The sequence below is a fragment of the Marmota flaviventris genome, chromosome 18, assembly GCF_047511675.1.
Source record: "Marmota flaviventris isolate mMarFla1 chromosome 18, mMarFla1.hap1, whole genome shotgun sequence".
Taxonomy (NCBI): domain Eukaryota; kingdom Metazoa; phylum Chordata; class Mammalia; order Rodentia; family Sciuridae; genus Marmota; species Marmota flaviventris.
The window spans coordinates 29,609,868-29,624,741 of record NC_092515.1 but is presented as its reverse complement, the minus strand read 5'-3'; the positions used below and the strand labels follow the sequence as shown (position 1 = coordinate 29,624,741).

The 14,874-nt window shown below is 42.8% G+C and overlaps 1 long non-coding RNA gene across 1 annotated transcript; it reads left to right on the top strand.

The window, feature by feature from the left end:
• The first annotated feature begins 379 nt into the window (after window positions 1-379).
• On the top strand, window positions 380-1,756 carry LOC117794738 (uncharacterized). Its single transcript, XR_004618603.2, has 2 exons — window positions 380-566; window positions 1,458-1,756. It is a non-coding gene; the product is annotated as an uncharacterized lncRNA (long non-coding RNA).
• The last annotated feature ends 13,118 nt before the right edge of the window (window positions 1,757-14,874 follow it).

Below are 14,874 nucleotides of genomic sequence, written 5' to 3'. Positions count from 1 at the left end.
AAAAAAATACAAAACAGTTCTGATTTCTTCTGTCTAGCTGTTTACCATTGAAAATCATCTGACATATCATCCGTGGTGTGTTTTTCACACTTTAGGAAAAACTGGGATTCCAGCACAATCTCTCCTAGGGATTCTGAATGAAATGAGGTCAGAGGTGGTGCATAGGGAGAGGGGGGAGGGGAGACAGACAGGAACCGGTTTTACCCTGTTGCAAAACAAAGGGAACCCTGACTGACATTGGGCACCATCTGGCTAATTCCATGGCCTTCCAACAGGATGCACATATGTCCGGAAACTTCAAGTTATTTTTTAACTAGGAAGTTGAGGAGGAAGGGTGGAGACGGGGCTTCCTGAAGTTCTTATGCCAAGTATGCTGGCATCTCAGGGAGGGGGGTCCTTACTGTTCACCCAGACCCCCCTCCCTCATATCTGATGACTGAGTTCCTCTTCCACATCCTTCTTGCCTCTGCCCCCGCTCACTGCCTACTGTGGAGGTGGTCTATGGGTGGCCATGGGCCAGGACAGCAGAAAAGACACAAGTGTCCTCAGGAGGAAAAAAAGAGGAGGTGAGTGATCCTTGTCTAGACCTTGGTGAGTCTGTGGTTTGAGGCTTCTGAGGTAGGTTGTAGGGAAAGAACCACAGAGCTTTAAGATAGAGGGCAGGACAGGCAGGACCTTACAGTAAGCCCCAGCCCCACTCAGTTCCCAGACTCGGGGCTGCTAGAGGGAGAAGATATCTGCTAGAGGGAGAAGACTGGCCAGCCTGGTCTTCTTATGCACACTAGAGTTTTATAAAAGGAAGTGCAGATAGTCTCTTCCATTCCTTCAGAGAACAACCAAGAAAGTGTAGTCCAGTAGGAGGAGGATCTGCTTTGCTCTCTTTGTCCTACAATCCTGGAGTATAGACAAGTCATTGGCACCCTCTGGTCCTAGAGATCTTTAGGTCAGGAAGGCAAAATCATTAGTCCAGAACCATCCCTGAACTAACCTGGGGTGGGAGAGTTGAGGAGGAGCCAAGGCAGCCTCTGCACCTCTGCTTCTGCAGGGAAGTCTTCGAGGTGGCAGACCTGCTGGGCCGATTCTGGCTCTGTCCCTGCCTAGTGCTAGGGACTCCCGACAAGTTACTTAGTTTCTTCACCTGTAACATGGGCATCATGCTGCCTTCATAGAGTCATGTGTGGGGGCTGAGATCATTCGTGCAGAGTTTCTGAAGGAGGACCAAGTCACTGGCCCAACCAACTCCATTTTCTGACTCCACTTACCTTTTTAAAAATCATTTTTGCATCTGAGCCACTTTCCTCTGCAGCTACCTTGTGTTCCAGGAACCGCAGGCCTGGTTGAAAAGTATCTTAATAACAAGTGGCTTAATACTGACTGCTAGAACAGGTGCCATGAGGAGATGACCCCCTAAGCAGGAACCATGACCCCATGACAAAGTCGAAGCTGCTCCTCTCTAGCAGGAGCAGTCATTTCAACATGGGGACCCAGTCACCCCCTCAAGCAATGATGACCTTCCCGGAGCTTCACAGAAGCAGCCCTGAGATAACGACCCACCAGACCAGAACCTGACCAAGATGTCTTACTCTACCAGCTCTACACATCCCCCAGCCGTACAAATCTCCAACCCTCACTTGTGTTCCCCTTTTATATGAAACCTCAAAGTTTCTGTCCATTCCTTGAAGACCTATCTTTGGTCGCTGTATCCCTGCACCTGTTCTTCCGGTGGTCATGCTGATTAAAGGTCTTTTCCTTCTGTTCTCTTTGATGGGCGTATGGGGGTGGGTGGCCGAGCCTGGCCTGTGCAGACCACCTGGGCCAAGGACTCCAGTTACAGTCAGCAAGTCAGCATGGGCTGAACACCGACTGTTCTAAGTGTGGTGTATAATCCGAGTTCCTTGTGTGGGGTTAAACAGGCAAGGAGTTTCCAGAAAAGCAATAAGTGTGTGTGTGTGTGTGTGTGTGTGTGTTTGGCATATCTTCTGTGCCACAGCAGTTCCAGTCTATCCCCTTCCTCAAGCATGCTCGCTGCATCTTCTGACATCTTGTCACCAGTAGTGATAGCGTTCCACCTTTACTATGGAGACAACACCTTCAAGGAAGATAAGCTTCATCAGAGTGGCCCCAACCTCCCCCCCCCCCGCCCCCGCACATCACAGACACCCATATGAAGCTTGAGTTGTAAACTCCACTGACCCAGGTGGCTTAGACCAGCTTCCCACAAAGCAAACACCTTTTGTTTTGCTATTGTGTTCTGAAGGCATCTGTAACCAGCCAGGTGTTAAACCTGATTGCAGGACCTGCTCCCAGGCACTTGGACTCTCGGTCCCAGCTGACAGCTTCACCCACTTGCAGGAACCACACAGCCCCTCCACTCCCAGCTCAGACAGGCTCTGCCCTGTTAAACACAAAGCACAGGAGGCCATTGTTTTGGATTAAGCGCCTGCATTCGGCCCCAACAGTCCTGGCTAAAAATAAAAATAAAATCACTCATGTTAAGGTTTCACATCACCAATCTGAAACTAAGCTATCTGATCTTCTGAGAAATCGGGATTATGAATGTTTATAGGCAAATTTCCCAAACAGGTCAATTTCAATTGAAATGATAATGAAGCTCTCTCTCTCTCCTTTAATTCTTACACAAAAAATACTTGAAATAACCTGATATTAACTGTTTTCCTATCATTCTGTCCCCTGCCCCTGCCTTAAAGGGAAAGTCACTTTGAAAAAACCAATCTGCCTTTTGTTCTTTTTTTCTCTTTCTTCAGTCTTTCTCTGTCCATAAAACCAAACTCTTTTGTTCAGTCCTACCAAACACTTATTAATCTGTTTATTGGAATGAAGCGTTGCCAATTCTAGAATCAAGCATAAAATTGGGTTGAGGGTGTAGCTCAGCGGTAGAGCCCCTGTGTCACATCATGGGGCCCTGGGTTCGCTTCCCGGCACCACGAAAAAAAAAATGACACACAAGAAAATAAAGTAAAAAATAAATAAGGAAAGGAAAGAAAAGAAAGTCAACTAGCTGGGCCCAGTGGCACAAACCTGTAATCCCAGCTACTTGGGAACCTGAGGCAAGAGGATCAAAATTCAACGCCAGCCTCACCCATTTAGTGAAACCCTCAGCAACTTATCAAGACCCTGTTTCAAAATTTTAAAAATAAAAATAAAAGTGGATGGGGTTGTAACACAGTGTTAGGGTGCCCCTGGATTCAGTCTGTAGTACCAAAGACCAAAAATCAAACAAAAAAAGCCAACAATCTTTTCTAAGAATTGATATTGGAAATCCTGAAAAATCACTTTCACTAAATTCTATTAGTCAAGTGTTATGGAGCCAACCCAGATTCTTTTTGTTTATTTATTGGCAGTGTTGGGGGTCAAACTTAGGGCTTCATGCATGCTAGGAAAGTGCTCTAACCCTGAGCCAGGTTACCCACCAGCCCAAATTCTTGATATAAAGAGCAGCATGCACATGCAGAGAAGGAAGTAACAGTTGTGGGCCATCTTTACAGGCTACCTAGTACAGATCAGAAGGAGAATAGAGTAGCAAGCCCTCTAAATCTCAACGGTCACTACCTAACACCACACTATTCATTCATTCATTCATTCATTCATTCATTGTCTCTTTCCCTCTCCTATGTAAGTTCATGAGAGTACACACTTTGCTTTGTTCACTGATGTATTCCCAGAACTTAGAACAATGCCTGGCACCTAGTAAAAGCTCGGGAAATATTTGAATGAATGAATCAATCAATCATTCAACTGACCTGACCAGACACAGGAAGCTGAGTAGGTGGGGAGGTTTCATGGAAGAAATGAAATTTAAACTGGACTTTAAAGAATGTGTTCCATAGTGTGGGAGGCCATCCTCGCACGAGATTTGAGTTACCTCCCTGGCTGGGTGAGAGGCGCTTAGACATAATGGTGTTAAAGCCATCCCACACCCTTTCCCAGGTCCGAGGGCTTGTCCGTGCAGAGGCGTGCCTGGCCATGCAGAGGCGTGCCTGGCCACTGACCTGAAGACCCTATCGCCGGCCCTGACCTTGGGATGCTGCCCCCCTTAACCTTCATTGGATAGGATTTTCCCTTGAATTTTTTTTTCCCAATAAAAGCTCACTCCCTGGCGTGCTCTCCCTCTCTCGCTAGTCTCTTCTGTAAACCTCGCCACTGCATTAGGTGGCTACAGGCAGGAGCTAGGAGAAGCCGTCTCGGAGCTGGGGTTAAAGGTAAATGAGAATCTGTCTCTTTAATTTAAAACTCACTAGCAATTTCTTATGCATCGAACCTTCTTTTATGAAGCTCGCGCTGGTCGAATGGCAGACCATAGGTAAGATGATGAAAAGTAGTGATGGGTTGGGCATGGTGTCACACACCTGTAACCCCAGGGACTCAGGAGGCTGAGGCAGGAGGATCACAAGTTTAAGGCCAGCCTCAGCAACTTAGCAGGACCTTCAGAAACTTAGTGAGAACCTGTCTCAAAATAAAAAATAAGAAGGACTAGGGATGTAACTCAGTTCTAATGTGCTGCTGGGTTTAGTTCCAACACATAAAAGAAATGAAAGCTGGACACGGTGGTGCAGGCTTGTAATCCCAGCAGCTCTGGAGACTGAGGCGGGAGGATCGAAAGTTCAAAGCCAGCCTCAGCAAAAGTGAGGCACTAAGCAACTCAGTGAGACCCTGTCTCTAAATAAAATACAAAATAGGGCTGGGGATGGCTCAGTGGCTGGATGTCCCCCAGACACACACTCACACACACACACACACACAGAGAGAGAGAGAGAGAGAGAAAGCAGAAAAACAGTGATGGGAAATGGGGGGCTTACCTAGTTATATGTTTGGTGGGCACATAACCATCCATAAACCTCTTGATCCAGTGGTATTTCAAACTCAATGCAGATATAGGAGAGCATTTAAGAGGGCAATTTCATCAGAGTCAGTGCACACATGTGGGTTAATGTTCATTTGTGTATGTCCCCTGGCAGGGACGCAGTCTGCAGAAGGAAGGAGACTAAATTCTCACAGGCTCAGTCCCACGTACAGGGCTTCCTCTGACCTTGTTCTGTAGGCATGAGATTCTCAACTGGAAACAGTTTTGACATTAGGCAATATCTGAGGACTTTTTGTCATTGTCACACTAAAGGGATGATTGTTATTGGTATCTAGTGAGTAGAGGTCACTACTAAATATCCTACCGCTCACAGGACAGCCCCACCCAACAAAGAATTAGCTGGCCCAAATTGTTAACAGTTCCACAGTTAAGAGGCTCGGTTGACACATGTGGGAAAATGGGACACCCATTCATTGAGACTGCAAATTGGTGCAACCACTGTGGAAAGCAGTATGGAGAGTCCTCAGAAAACTTGGAATGGAATCACCATTTAACCCAGTTATCCCACTCCTCAACATATACCCAGAGGACTTAAAATCAGCATACTATAGTGACGTGGCCACATCATTGTTCATAGCAGCTCAATTCACAATTGCTAAGCTATGGAACCAACCTAGGTGCCCTTCAACAGATGAATAGATAAAGAAAATTTGGTCTATAACCACACTGGAATATTACTCAGCCATGAAGAAAAAATGAAATTATGACATTTGCCAGAAAATAATAGAACTGGAGACTGTCATGCTAAATGAAATAAGCCAGTCCCCAAAACCAAAGGCCAAATGTTCTCTCTGATATGCAGATGCTGACTCACAATAGTGGGGAGTAGTAGGTTCACCGGATGGGACAGGAGAGATGGAGAGAAAGGAGGAGCTATGGAAAGGGAAAAGACAGTAGAAGGAATCAGACATAACTTTCCTGTGTTCACATATGAATACGCAACCCATGTAAATCCACATCATGTACAACCACAAGAATGGGAAGTTACACTCCATGTTTGTATGTCAATATACACTCTACTGTCATGTATAACTAAAAAGAACAAATAAAATAACTTTTTTTTTAAAGGCCCTGTTGGAGAGTGTCATGGGGCACCACGGGGAATTGCCATGAATTCAGGGCATCTGTGAGATGGCACACAGTGAGAATCTTCATAGTAGAGCTCATCCCAAAAATTGTGTTCCCACCTAAGATGACTGTATTCTATAAATGACTTCTTTCAATTTTTCAGCAATCTCAATTAATGGAGCTTCAATAACAGGGATAATTAAAAGTTCAAAAGACATATACAAGGAGGGAAATAAAAGACTGGAAGCAGCCTGCACATCAAAATCCTCCTGGAACTAAGGAGAAACAAGTGGTTTGTACTTAATGCAGAGAATGTACCTACACAATAGCTCCCGGATTCCTCCTCTTCATCTCCACTCCAACCTCTCTACTCCAAACCACCGTCATCTCTCACCTGGACCAATGTTCTAATGTTCCCTAAATGTTCTTCCCAGGTCTCCTCTGGTCCCTTCCATGTTTCCTCCCTCAGGAAAGAAAGAGGGCTCTTAGAGAATTGGCTGCTGAAAAACCTATGGAGGGTTTTGTTTTTGTTTTTGTTCTTCCTGTTTAAGAAAAAATACAAAAACTGCAATGGGCCCATCATGCACTGGAAGACCAGCCTCACCTACCCCTGGCTGCTCCTCCTCCTCAGTGCCCTTCAGCCATGGAGTACTGCATGCTAGTCTGCTCTCCATTCCCAGAAGGCCTCAGATGCACTCCAGCCTCAGTCACTGTCACTCAACAGGCACTTGGAGAATTGACTTTTGCTAAAAGCAGTGACTCTACCCAGGCGTGCAGGTGCCCAGTGGGTAACTACAAACAGGACAAAGCTTGGCATCTCTGCCTTCATGATGTGTCTGTCCCCCTTATTTCCTTAAACTTTGTGACCAGCTCAGCTCTGCACGTGAATCATTGAAGGAGCATGCATCTAAAAACTGGTGATTCGAGGTTTATTAGCCCTAAATGCACCTAACCTGCCTTGTTCCCCTTCAAGACCGAGGCAAGATTTGCAGGGTCGTTTACAACACCCTGTTTCTGACCCCTGGAGCTGTGCCTACAAGCCTCCAGTCATTCATTGCCCTGTGTCTTGCCTTCCAGGGACAGCAGAGCTTTGTAGGAACCTCACCCCGTTATGAGAATGCCCCCCCCCCAAGCAGCAGCAATTGTTTCATGGGAGATCACATAAAATATTCCTTGAAGCAAATGGAGATTGCCCCCTCAAGTGATAAGAAGTTCTCCAGAGCCACCTCCTAGTACCAGAACGAAATGATCAAGTAAACCACAGTGTGATCAAAATTGCTTAACTATGCATGCCTGCCAGCTCCTGCCCCAATTCTTCCTCTAGTTAAAACTAAAGCTCACCAGGTGCAGCCCACACACCTGTAATCCCAATGACTCAGGAGGCTGAGGAAGGAGGATCACAAGTTGACAGGATTCTAAGCAACTTAGCAAGACCCTATCTCAAAAACTAAAAAGGGCTGGGCTGTAGCTCAGTGGTAAGCACCCCTGGTTTCATCCCCAGTCCCAAAAGTAAACAAATGAATAAACCTAAAGCTCATGTCGGCATCCAGAAGACAGGGCTCAGATGCTTGACCCTACTTGCCTTCCTGATATGGTCATATTGACTACAAAGTTCCTTTCCTGCTTTTCACTATGGCCTCTTCTGTTTTGTTTTTCGGGGGAAATTTATAAACCTGATTTGTTGAAACTCCCAGAGTCAGGCCTCTGGCACAGGATTTTGGTAGCATCCCCATGGAGCTGAGGGTATACTGGTGGAGCCAGACATGAATCAATCATGGCACATAAGCACAGAGAAAACTGGCACTATTGATACAAGGGAGAGGGGGGTCACAGCTCCCTGAGAACCTGCCTCAAGGGATTTTATTTTTCTTGGCAGAGCCAGGGATCAAACCCAGGGCCTTCCATATGCTAGGCAAGTGCTTCACCACTAAGCTACATCCCCAACCCTTACACCAAAACTCCTGAGACAGAGGCTTCTGTGAAATAATAGTACTTATTGGATGCTTAGGCAGAAAGGGATGTTCTTATTTATTTATTATTTTACTATTTTCTTATTGCCTTTAAAGTACAGTTGTTGTTTTACGTTGACATGTTGAAATTACCCTGGCTGTAGATAAGGGAGGTGGATAATGTGAAGCAGGGAAAGTTTGGGGGCGGGTGGACCACGCATCAGAAGTGCTGTTACTTCTGAAACGGTTGGGGTGAGTAGTCCAGAAACTACACAAGAGCAGGAGCTAGCTGGAAATGGTGGTCCGCGTCTGTAACCCCAGCTGCTTGGGAGACTGAGGCAAGAGGATCACAAGTTCAAGGCTCAGCAACTTAGCAAGAACCTGTCTCAAAATTAAAAAAAAAAAAAAAAAATTAAAAGGACAGGGCATGTGTTGGGGGGGGGGCGGGGGGTGCTATGTGCCATTCACTGATAGAATGCCCCTGGGTTCAATTCGTAGTACTTCAAGAAAAAATAACGCATTCAGGAATGGGGGACCAACTTTTGTAGGGTTCACTTAGTAGTCCTCAACTAGTTAACTTCCTTCTTCCTTTATCTCTTCCCTTCACCACCTCTTGGTCTTTGTAATTAAATTTGGTCATTTCAGAATTTTTTTTCCCTGAATGCATCTTTGCTGTGTGTGTGTGTGTGTATTGGGGATTGAACCCAGGGGCACACATCCCCAGCCTTTTATACTTTTAATTTTGCAACACTGACTTGCTAAGTTGCTTATGGCCTCACTAAATTGCGGAGGCTACTCTTGAATTTGTGATTTTCTTACCCCAGCCTCCCTAGTCACTGGGATTATAGGAGTGCACCACCGCACGCAGCACATTATAAAACTTATGAGTTGTTTCTAAAATTTTCCATGAATATCTTAGTTGACCTTGGGTATCTGACAAATAAGGATAAGGAAATTCCTGTATCACCAAGGCTTCCAGGACTACAGTGGTTTATTTAAATTAAAATGTGATTTACATGTGACTCATTAGGGTTCCAAAATGCATCTCAATGGAAGAAATGATGGATCTTCTGAACAATAAAAGGTTCAGGATGGAGTTTTTATTTTTACTCCTAGCCTTTAACTCAGTTAAAGGAGACTATCCTAAAATCTTTGTAAAAATAGACAAAATTATTGTAAGAGAGCCAAAATTATCGTGGGCTCTCTTAGGACCTTTATTAGCCATTCTCCTTACCTTGTGTATCTCACCTTACATTCTGGTAACTAATGAATAAGCTTCAGTGACTTGGAAGGATGAGGCAGGAAGATCTCAAGTTGAAGGCCAGCCTTAGTAATATAGTGAGGGCCTATTTCAAAATAAAATATTAAAAAAAAAAAACAGACTGGGGAGGTGGCTCAGTGGTAAAGCATCCTGAGTTCAATCCCCAGTACCCAATAAACAAATAAATAAGTCATCCCCCCATAAAATACTTGTTAAGACAACCACCCCCGCCTATCTCCTAGGACAAGTTTTAGATCCTCTGACAGGTTACTGCGTCTCAAATTGTGGGGGTATAAGTGATGGAGTTCTCGTTTCCTTATCAAAGTTCCAGAGGAAAGAAATGGTGTCATCACTTGAGAAAAAACACTGAACCAGCGCAGCGGCAACTTGGGAGGCTGAGGCAGGAGGATGGCAAGTTTGAGGCTAGTAACTTAGGGAGACCCTATCTCAAAAATAAATAAATAAATAAATAAATAAAAGGTGCTGAGGATTAGTTCAGTAGTAGAGTATCCCTGGGTTCAATCCCCAATACCCCCCCCCCCAAAAAAAAGACAACATGCTGATCACCCACCACCCCCACTGATAGCAAGACTATTTTATGGCTAATGGAGATGCAGACTGCACTCGAGTGCAGGGTAACATATGCTCTGTGATGGTGGTGGTGTGTTGTCCGTCAGGTTTGTTGTTGTCGTTGTTAGTTGTTGATAGACCTTTACTTTATTTATTAGCCCGTCAGTTTTTAACGAGGTACACACCATACTTGGTTTTGTATGAAAACAACTCTGTCCCCATTCTTGGTCTTTTTCTGTTGTGATATAGTGAGGCACAGCTTTATAAAGGCTGAAGGGCCATCTTAGCTCTGGAGGCTGAGGCAGGAGGATCATGAGTTCAAAGCCGACCTCAGTAACTTAGTGAGGGCCTAACTGACTTGGGGCTGGGGATGTGGCTCTGTGGTTAAGCACCCTTGGGTTCAATCCTTTGTATTGAAAAAAAAAAAAAAAAGCTATCTTAAAGCAGTTAGGGTTGGTGGAGGAGACGTCTATTAAGCTTATTGATATATTCTGAGAAGTTGGGTTATTTTATTTTTATATTCAGGATCTTTTTATTCATCATCTAACAGAGGTTGGTCAGCCAGAACCCAAATAAGCTAATACATAAGGCAGGGGTCATGCTACGACAACACAAAGACAGCAGAACATTCCTTTTTTTCTAAATGATTAGCACAAAAAACAATTAATATTTCAGCCAGTCTCTGAAAACCACGAGGACAGACACTCATAATCTTATTGAAAAAAACAGATCACGTTCATCAATGTAGGAGGTGAAGAAGATTTGTGGGTCTATGAGATCAGACTCAAATTAACTCAGGGACAAATTTGGGACTCTTGTGATCATTACTGTTTGCCGCAGTCCAGCTGCAGCAGAATAATCAGGGGGGGTGACGAATAACTTGTGTACCTTGATACAGCAGGAGTGGAAGCCGTTTATTGCAGGACAGGAGCAGTATTTATACATTCCACACAGCTTATCTAATTAGCATAAACTAGATACATCAGTCAACCAATAAGGAATCTCCACACTTAATGGCTTGTTTTTGTTACTTCTCAAACCACTCCCTCTGGCATTTTGCCAGGCACCATCCAGACTTGTTTACGAACTCTAACATTCCCCTGGCAAAATGCCAGGTGTTATTTTGACTTGTTTACAGACTCTAACAACTGTTATTCACTCTCACACAGGAACCCTTCCTTTATAACCTCCAGCTTTACTTACTTTTGGTGGGGCTGACACCAGTGTCCATCTTATGTTACATTAAAAAATAAAAACCATTGATTTTCCTTCTAAATGTCCACGTAGGACTGTGTTTTTATTCCATACTCTCCTGCCAGATGTTTAAGACCAAGTTGGTCAAAACTGACCTTTTTCCCCTTACTCTTCAGAATCAGCTAAGGTTCCTCAGAGATCACACTTGGGGACATGTGTGAAGCCTCCTGGCTCCTTTAGCTTTCCTCTGCCAGTGGTGCCACCTGCCAGGTTGGGTTGGGGTTTGGCTGACCTCATGTGGCTTCTCTTGGAAGCATCAGGAACATTTTCATCTCCAATGACCCTCCTCTTTGTAGAATGTGCACTGATCAGCTTCCTGTTCTTTGGGATCCTCTTCATCTCCCTGATCTGCCCATAGGGTGACTCTCCAGGGTTGAAGGACCCAAAGCAGAGTCCCAGCTGACCTTAGAGGGCAAAGGCCAAAATGTTGGCTGCTTTTTCCTTGACGCTTTTACTTCCTTGACTTTGGGATCCAATTTTTTGTTTTAAACATCCAGCAAGCCAGTTTCACCAGTCTTTAAGAGGGAATAATAGGTTATAACTCAATATCTATAATTTTACAGATACCCCTCTCATTTAATTGGCATTAGCATTAGTAGGAAGTCAGCATTATATATTATCTGTCCTGTAGGTGATGCTTATTCTCTCAAATTAACCCAGGTTGTTGTTGCTGTTTAGAAGCAGTATCTCTTCGAAACACTAATAGGCAACAGGTATAAAGTTTACAAGGAAAATACAAAATGAAATTAACAGAGCAAAAACATATTCATTTTGTGTAATAGCTATGAACAAAGAAAAGTGATTTTTATAATCTTTTTTAGTTGTCAGTGGATCTTTATTTTATTTATTGATACATGGTGCTGAGAATCGAATCCAGTGCCTCACACATGTTGGGCAAGTGCTCTTCCACTGACTCACAAGCCCAATTCGACTTTTATAATCTTAAACCTTTATTTAGTTATATACATTCCCTGTTTGAGATAATAGTAATCTTTAAAACAAAAATCAATCTTTTGAATACAACTTTAAATGAGCTGAAGTTTAGACTATTTTGGAGCCATTCTAACATGGAGTAAGGTGGGAGGCAGAGCCTTATCTCAGGTAAGGTGGGACTCTTCACAAATAATACAACATTACATCTGAAACATGAGTCAAAGAAAGACTAAGAGAGATTTTAACTTTCTTTTTGTGGAAAAAGTGGCAGAATGCTTCCATGTTTTACTATGTCACCTTTAAACAGATCCAGTTCTCCTTAATACCTTCCAAAAATACACTTAAATTCCAATTCCAGTGTGAAGAGTAACCCAAAATTGTATATTTAACTTATTGAGAACAGGTAACTTTATTCAGCTATAAAACATCAAACACACAAATAAATACCAACCAAATTTGTTATTTTCACAAACCCAAGATTTTTGCTATACCTAATTTTAGTTTGGAGAACACCAACTTGGCAAAGTGCTCTCCAAAGCTTTATATTTAACTAGTCTAACTTTTAAAGTATACAGTATATACATAGTATACAGTAACAATAATCACAGGTCTGAACGGGTTAACAAAAAGCAAATCTCTTATACATTTAGGAAACAGAATTAATGAGCAGAAATTAGCTTAGTCAAAGCAAACAGATATAAGGCAGGTCTTCAAAAGACAGTGGAGCCCTTCTACATCAGATACAATGTATAAAAGAGAGCACTTATTGGTTATCTTGCCAGTAAACTTACATAAACTTTCATTTTACAAACTTTTACATAACATTTAGACAAGGCTTAGACAGATACAGTTCTCAGATGCATGTATTTAGTCGCATATATTTAGGATGTCAACCATATTGTTAGAATCTAAATAAACAGTTGTTTAACCAGTTACATAGTAATCATTTAAGACTTTGAAACAGGTACAACCCTAATTCCTTTAATATTTAGTTTCCCCAAATAATAAAACCTAACAAACCACAAGAAAATTATCTCATAGGTAAAGCAGATCAATGTTTCAGACTTTGTTTCATATCAGTACATTAAAGTTCAATTAACTGACTGCTAATTACAGCCAATTTAATCACAAATACAAACTTTTAGAGATTTACCTTCTGCAAACCTTCTATGACTTACTTAAACATTCACAACTCCTTTACATTCTAAGTTTTGTCCTCTTTCATCTTGGAATATTACTTTACCAGACAAAATACTTTCTCATCAGGAGACATTTCTTTTATCTTCTAATTTTCCATACTAACATATATTTCCATACCTATGACTTTCTTTTATCTTTTGTAGTTTTAGACCCTTTCTTAAATTCATATTCCAAAACAAATCTTATGTGCATTTAATTCACACAACCAATTTCATCCCAGGAAAGGGTTGGACAATCCATCATTTACAAAAACAAACAAATAAAAAAAAATTGTGGGTTAATCTTTTTTCTTCCCAGGTTGCATTCAAGGGGTTGGAGCACAGGATGTTTTCTAGCCTGACCTACCTCCATTATCACTATCACAACGCCATCAACTTTAAGTTAGCGTTTCCTACATCAGTTGTACCCAGAGGTTCCTCTGGGGCCTTTTTCTTGGCATGCAGTGGAGGAGGACTTTTCCATCCCTTTCTTTAGGTTTCCTTGAGATCCCTTTGCAGAAGCTGCCTACAAAACACGGTTGACCTTAGTTTCTGTCTTTTTCTTTTCTGGGTGCAGTTATTTATTCTGCCAGTCTCCCCAGGTCATAAACTAAGAGTGCTGGAACCCACCACCACATTCCTCATGGCCAGCAGCCTCCACGTCCCCACCCCAGGGCAAAAGGGGCTGGAAGACAGGGCAGAGGCCAGGTTCTCTTTGGCCATTTTCTACAGCCTGGGCAGCTCTTCTGGGATTTTTTTCCCTCCCATTTTAGGGTTGGTGTCCTTTACCCACAGTGAGATGATCTGTGGCTGTCTGGGGCCAGGCTGAGAAATAGTACTGGGAGTGCCAGCACTGGGTTTAAAAGATTTTTTAAAAAAATTTTTTTTTAATTTAAAAATTTGAAAATTTTTAAAGTTTTTTAGTTGTTGATAGAACTTTATTTTTATTTATTTATATGTGATGCTGAGAATCAAACCCAGTGCCTCACACATGCTAGGCAAGCATTCCACCACTGAGCTATAACCCCAGCCCCAAGATTTAAATCTTTTTAACCCTTTCTTCTGGAGTCTGCTCCCCTTGCACCCCAGAGGCACCCTTTTGTCCCCTTCAACTTAGTTCCTGATGGTTCAGACCCCTTATCATGCAACTGCATAAATGCCTGTACATACAGAATCACTTTCATATACTTTACTCCTGACATACCAACTTCAACTTGAAGATTGTATAATAATCCACACACATACACGCAAAAATTAAAAGGCCAGGTTGTGTTACAGTAAACTATCTTTCTCTTAGACAGGCTTATTCCTACAGGTGGCCTATGCAGCCAAGATCTCTGTCCTCAAGAGACTACCAGTAAGATCAGTGCAGCGTGACCCATGTCTTAAAGGGCCAGTATCAGACAAAAAACAAACAGATAAGAGAGGATCTCTGAAACCAGAGCTGACAGACGGGAATCTTTAAAACAAAACTGAAAGTACAAATTTCTTCCACTTACTTTACCTTTGACAGACCAACTCCAACTGTAAGGTTGTACAATATTTTAGAAAGCTACCTAAAAGCCAGATCATTACAGTAAAACACACATAGACCTATATGTGGCCCTTTTACCACTCACTTTTCTCTGACAGGCCAACTCCAATTGCAAGACTGTGCAAAAAAGAAACAGAAAGAGGCAACCAGAGAGGAACCCCCAAACCATGGCTGACAGATGGGAACCTTTACAAATTGACCAGTCAAGATCTTTCCCAAGAGACTACCCATAGAATCAATGCCAT